Below are 6,557 nucleotides of genomic sequence, written 5' to 3'. Positions count from 1 at the left end.
AACCCTTCATAATTAATAATAAAGAGAAACATGCAGAAGAAATTAGATTGTTATTAAACTGGTAATTAAAAAAATGAGCTGTTCATGGATTTTAATTCTTACAGTGTTTATCAGTTTTTTCTTATTTAAAAGAACTCTCCAAATATTTATCTCAAATTGAATCCTTTTTTCCTCTGCAGAAACTGTCCCCCCCTTTTTTTCTCCCACACAAACACAATCAGCATCCAGAAAACACACTTTGAAATACAGGATGTGAATATCCTGATGTTCCACAAACCAAAGTTTGTTGTGTCTACACGCAATACCAAAAAGCTCATATTCAAAAGAGACATTTGAAATCAGGCTATTGCAATGAGCGCTTTGTTTATAAAAGCAGGAACACGCATGCACAGACAGCACGCTGAGTGGCCGGAGAGGGCTTGTTTGCAGTTTGCTTGTATTCTAATATCTCCTTTATGCGTTGCTTTACTGAAACACTGTGTGTGGTCCACTTGGGTCCGGCCTGCTGAGCGGATGGCCGCAGTGTCCGCCTTGTTGTCTTTTTGACTTCATTTTTCAACACTGGCCGGTGTTGCTTATAATAAAACCAGATTATGAAAACATTTTGGAGTCCTAACATGCACAGAGAAATTCAAATATCAACAAGGAGATATGACAAAAAGGGCACCCTGAGCACTCTGCCAATGCTTGTGTTTACAGCATTAGTAAATGAGTTTAAGGTTGTTGTGACACTGTTTGTCTCTATTTCGTCATTCTATTTCAGGTTTATGCTACAAACAGCTGGAAAAGCGGGAAGAGAACCGAGGTGGGGGATTTAAGGTTATCAAAGTGTGTCCATGATCACAGATCACATGACTGCAGACGTATCATCCAACACGGGGTCTTTAATTCCTAATAAATTAAATGATTAATTTCTTGGTTTTGAATCACAAGTTAGATTGATTTACTTTTTTTTCTTTTTTCCAGGAGCTCACATTGTGTTTTCAACCACCTGTCGGACCCAGCAGCTTTTCCTTCTACACACAGCCCCCACCTCCTCAGTCCAGCCTGAGCATCCCTCTGACGGTGTACTGTGGGCCTCCCTCCAGTCCACGACCACCTCTCTGGAGAAATATCACACTGTTGTGGGTGCTAATCATCCTGAGCGGTTTAGTCTTTCATAAACAAAGTGTAAAAATTAGGCCACACTAACAATCTGGTAATTCAGTAGCGGTTGGCGGACGTTGCTGCTATTCCATTTCAGGCTGGATTATGAATCTGTGTGCAAAGCCGTTGCCCTCTTAATGATGGCCCTGTGATATTACAGCTGCTCACAATTAGCCAGGACTCTCCCCCGGCCGCCAGAGCTCCCCTACGTAAATAAACGGTGGGACGGGGGAGGCTGGGCACAGTAAGCGCTGAAACAACACGGCTGATTTGGACATCTGGTGTGGTAATAGAAACGTCTCTTACACACTTTGACGTAATGAATAGAGATCAGAGTCCTGCTTTAAAGGCGACTTGTATGGATTGTGGAGGCACAGCGTGCTTCATAGATCTCTGTTTACTCTCATGTGTAGTCAGTGGAGGAGAGTGCTATTATAGGTCAGACAGAGAGAGTTTAAAACCTATGACATCAATAACAAAGAGCCACAATTTTTATCCAAAAAAGTTTAATCATAATCTGTAATAAACTATCTGGGGAAATAAAATTTTGTTAAGGGGCACTACAGATTTCTTCTTCTTTTATAGAATTTCGCAAATACTTGAAAGAACGAGTCGATTGGAAATGAGCCTAATTCTGCTCAGTGCAACCAATCAGTGTGATGGTCCACCTTATCCTACACTACCCCCACAGTTCTTCATATTTCTTAATTTATATTCAGACTTTCCATTTGACTAACCCCCTACCACTCAGCAGCAACCACCAGTATGGCATAGTGAAGTTAATGCTGAACAGATAAAACTGCAGTCCCATGAGTGTCCACTTGAGGCTGGCTCCAGAAGCAGTGGAAACTACATACACACGTATTCAAAACAGCACATCATATCTTTACAACAAAGACAACCTGTTTAAAGCCTAAAACTGATTTTGGTCTAAACAGCTTATGTCTCTGACTGTCCAAACTTTGTAGCGGGTAAATTTTCCTTGATCTAATACATTTTGCATTTAACAAGGTTACAAGTTCTGATTTTCTGCTAGCAAGGAGGATAGACTGTTAAATAAATGGACATAGTGTTCATGATGTCGCCCGTCTGTTTCTGAAACAGAGTTTTGAAGCAAATTGTCAACAGTGGCTGTATTGGAAATGAGTCAGGCTTTGAGCTTCCTCTCTAACAGCTATAAGGTGCCTACCTGTCAATCAGCTGAAGTGCGCCTCTGATTTGGCAAACTCGTGGCCTTGATATCTTAATTGCTGCATTAGAAAAAAATCTCCTTCTGTACAGTGTTAGAGTCATTTTTCGTGCCTGGCTGTAAACACGATTATTTTTGCTGTGAAAATGTCTTTTTTTGACTTGGTGTATGAGTGAATTTTGGTGCTTTCCATAGACTGTATAAGACATGGACGAAGTCTCCTGGACGTCACTCATCTGTTTCTGAAATGGAAAATGAAGCAAATCGGCTATCAGGGCCATATTGGAAGTGGCAAGAGCTTTGCGTCCAGTTATAGGGCGCCTGTCAGTCATGTGACCTCTGGGAGCTTGTGATCTTAATATTCTCTGACCTGATGAGTTAGAAAAAAATTAACTCAATTTAAAATTAATTTAATTTAATAGAAGGTTAATATCTGCTTTGAAAATGTGTATGTCTGGAAGTCATGTGTATGTGACTTGCAGTACTTCCAAAGCCAGTCTGAAGCGGACACTCGAGAAACATCAGATTTTAGTACTTCTGCATTGTCTCATATTCTTAGATCAGAGGTTGCTGCTTGGCAAGGAGGCCCGCCTCAGCTTCACCTCTTTTATTCATGCTTGGTTTTTCTATGGCTACTGCTGTCACAGGGTGAATAAAAATAACACCTCAGAACTAAAGGGATGATGTTGCCGCCTTGGGTCTATGGTAAGCAACAGCATTGAATAGAGATCCATTTGGTTAGAGCACCTCTTTTTAAACCAATATACCAAGGCTGTGATGTGGGCTAAAGATTTTTCTTTAAACCAGCATGACAAAAGGGATACTAGTACTATCAGATTATTGCATCTAACTGATCAACACCAAGAGAGAGAAAAGTATCCGTACGTACACTGACCAACACAAACTTTCCTTTGCCCTCTCAGCAGACACACCACTTTTCTGTCTCCACTGTTTGGCATGTAAGTGGATCTGTAATCTAATGATGTACTGGTGTTCATTAGCTCCGATGAGTGTCCCTTTGCAATATAATGGCTGTATAATGGCCGAGGAGTACAAGTCCATTCTACAGGACCAAGAGCACCCTTGGGTGCAACCAGTGTTCTCCTATAACCAACCCATTTTCCTAGATGATAATGCACCACTGCACTGTGGCCAACACAAAAAAAGATCTTCAGTTGTAGGTGTTTAACTATTACTAAGCTTACTGGGTTTTTTTTCTGCACTGGATCCTGTAGAAGCCAAATTTCCATGAAAACAAATTTATTGAGTTATCAAATCTCTTAAAGGTGCAGTGTGCAGAAACTGAAAATACAATGGCATTGAGCGTTTAGCGTTTAGAATTAACCCACCTGTTGCTGAAAAATCACACCACTAAGCAACGGAAACCTTTTGCAGATCAAACGAAATCCTGAAGATGGCATGATTTACTTTTATCATTGTTTTGATGCGTGATGATGTTGTAGGACATGTCTCATAGCAGGAGAAGCAACATCAAGAAAGCTCTGTGACAGCCCATAGCCCTCTGTTTTACAGTGCTAGCCTTCAACAATGAACGACAAATATACTTCTGACTGTCAGAGACAAGAAAACTCTCAAACAAAGGAACAGTGATCTTTGTTAGACTGCACCATAAACAATAAATGATGCAGTTTAGAGCAAATAAACATTGCTACAGTAATGTTATACGATACATTGCACCCTTACCTGTCCAACAGAAAACAGCCACCTTCTGCATCGTCTTTCTAACCAAACTTTTTCACTGATGACTCCCACCTTGGAAACTCTTTTTACCCTCCTTTAGAAGTTGTCTGTCCTGGTTTCACTTACTTTCTTCCCACTTTTTTTTTTTTTTTTAAATTTGACAAACAGTCAATGGATTTTACTCTCATATGATGCATGTTTGTGATTCTCCATCATGAAATACTCTAAATATGATTCTGTTCAAAACAACAAAAAACACATTCTTCTTCTTTGACAACAACCACTGTTTTATTTTTCTTCTACTGTAAAATACAACCCCCCCCCCCCCCCCCCCCCCCCCCCCCCGGTTGTAAAACTGCTTTTTGCTCTTTCTGCTGTAGAAAAAGTGGCTGTTCATTGAACAGAACCTGCAGTAATGTATAAAAAGCTTTTTTCTTACACAATAAAAAGAAAACAAAAGCACATTGCTTTTTTTGCTATTTTTAAAGTTTTTTCATAGATTTTTCTTTTTCTTTTATCTTAACTTGTTTTTATTTTGCTCTATGATTTGCATATGTAGGCTACTTATACTGTAATGTCTAACATCTCTATTTGTCCCATGCTAGCTTAAATATGTTTCCTTGATCTATTTTACTTATTTATGTTGTTGACTGGCTGTATGAATGCATATACACTGGAAAGCTACAAATGAATTGCCCCTTGTGGGATAAAGTTGTCTGAAAAAAAAACAAAAAAAAAAACGAGGTAACACTTTACTTTAGAGGTCTGCAAATTTCATCACACTTAGGTAACAATTAGACAAAGTTTTTTCTTATTTCTTTGAAATTAACTCGCAACTTCTTTAAAATAATGTCAAAATTTATTGTTGCAAGTCGCAATTGGTGGGTTACTGTTTTTTTCCCTTTTTTAAAATAAATTTACTCCAAATTGCAAGGTAAGAAGGTGACAATTTGCAAATAAATTATTTGAAATTAAATCCCAACCCACCACAAAATGTTTTTTGAAGTATCCCAACGTTTCTGCTATTTCCAGAGAAGCAGGTGATAAAAAGCTGCTTAGTTCTTGAATACAGAAGTTAGGTTTATTGTTTCCCCTGAAAATTACCTTTGAAATGTTCAGTGAATAATTCAATTTCCCAATAAACAGTTAGTCGTTAGCTATTTGTTTTCTAATTTCACCAAGTTCTTTAGTACCCACTTTGTTTGTATGTATTATTGAGATCACATGCAAAATGATAAACCTTTATGATTAGGCCTACAATGTTTAAATGATACAACTGAAAGCTTCAGATGTGATATTCACCAAGAGTGGGGTTGTAAATTGGCCTTACCTGATTGTGATAGACACTGCGAGTACAGGCGCACTGCAAAACAGAATCTGGCCAGACGTTATGTGCTAATTTTAACCAAATTCTCAGGAAATTTTGGGGGTAATTTCTAAATAATAAGAAAAAACTCGGTCTAATTATTTGCCCAGGTGCAATGAAATTTGCGGACCTCTAAAGTAAAGTGTTGTCAAGAAAGTTTAGGTTGTTGAACCGTTCTGGCTGTGTTGATCATAGATTGAAGAAGATTGATCATAGGTTGTAGTCTGAGCAACTGGACGACAGTGGTCACCATATTGGAATGGCTGACTCTAGCTAACTTCTGGCTACACGAGACATAGGCAAAGAGGTGGAGCTTCATCAAGCCTACAACCTCCTCATAAACAGCTTTAATTCATCTGCCTGTCAGTTAAATCAGCCACGGCCCTACTTATACATAGCTGTGAACAACTCTTAGACCTAATGTTGTCAAATTGAATGAGGAAAGACTTCGATTTAGTTGTTTAAAAAGATGAGTTACAGAGACCAAAGCTACAATCCAGCAGTGACTCCACTAATCAAATTAAGATACACAGCAGGTTCAAACACTGTGCAGTGTTTGTTTTACTTTGGTTATTTTCCATTTTTCTTCCTTGGTTTTCTCTTATTCCTGACTTTCACCTGAGTGACTGGAGTTGGAGCCGTTTGCCAGAGCCTCTCTCCTTCAGTTCAGTGATCAGTAATCAATCCGCTTTGATACATAGTTTTGTAACCTTGACTTTCAAGATAAAGTTGCCCCTATCAATGGGAAAGGTCAGGGACAGATGTTAATTAACCACGAGGGAAATGAACTAATGGGACTTTTCGAGTGGCATTTAACCAGACACCTAATCCCATGGAAAGAACACTCACAGTATCACATTTTTTATTCGGTGTACAGTTCCATGCAGAGCGGTAGTAGACAAGCAGTTTTGGTGTTAGACATTAACAAGCACTGTTTAAACGTATTATTATTATCTTCAAGGATTGTTGAGATTTTAAAAAGCTTTATTGTAGTAACTTGTGTATTAAATACATTAAATACATTTATACAAATTGATTTCGTTCTCATTTGAGATGACAGAAGCTTTTATCTTGATCATTAGTGCCTCCTGCTGTGAAAGCTGACCAGTTTTGCTGTTTGACAGAAATTCTCAGGAAGAGTGATAAAGTTGGAGT

Source organism: Halichoeres trimaculatus, unplaced genomic scaffold, assembly GCF_033239565.1.
Source record: "Halichoeres trimaculatus isolate MK-OKI-2021-1 unplaced genomic scaffold, fHalTri1.1 fHalTri1_scaffold_12, whole genome shotgun sequence".
In the NCBI taxonomy this organism is placed as follows: Eukaryota; Metazoa; Chordata; class Actinopteri; order Labriformes; family Labridae; genus Halichoeres; species Halichoeres trimaculatus.
The sequence above is the reverse complement of the archived record's forward strand: the minus strand, read 5'-3'. Positions refer to the sequence as shown.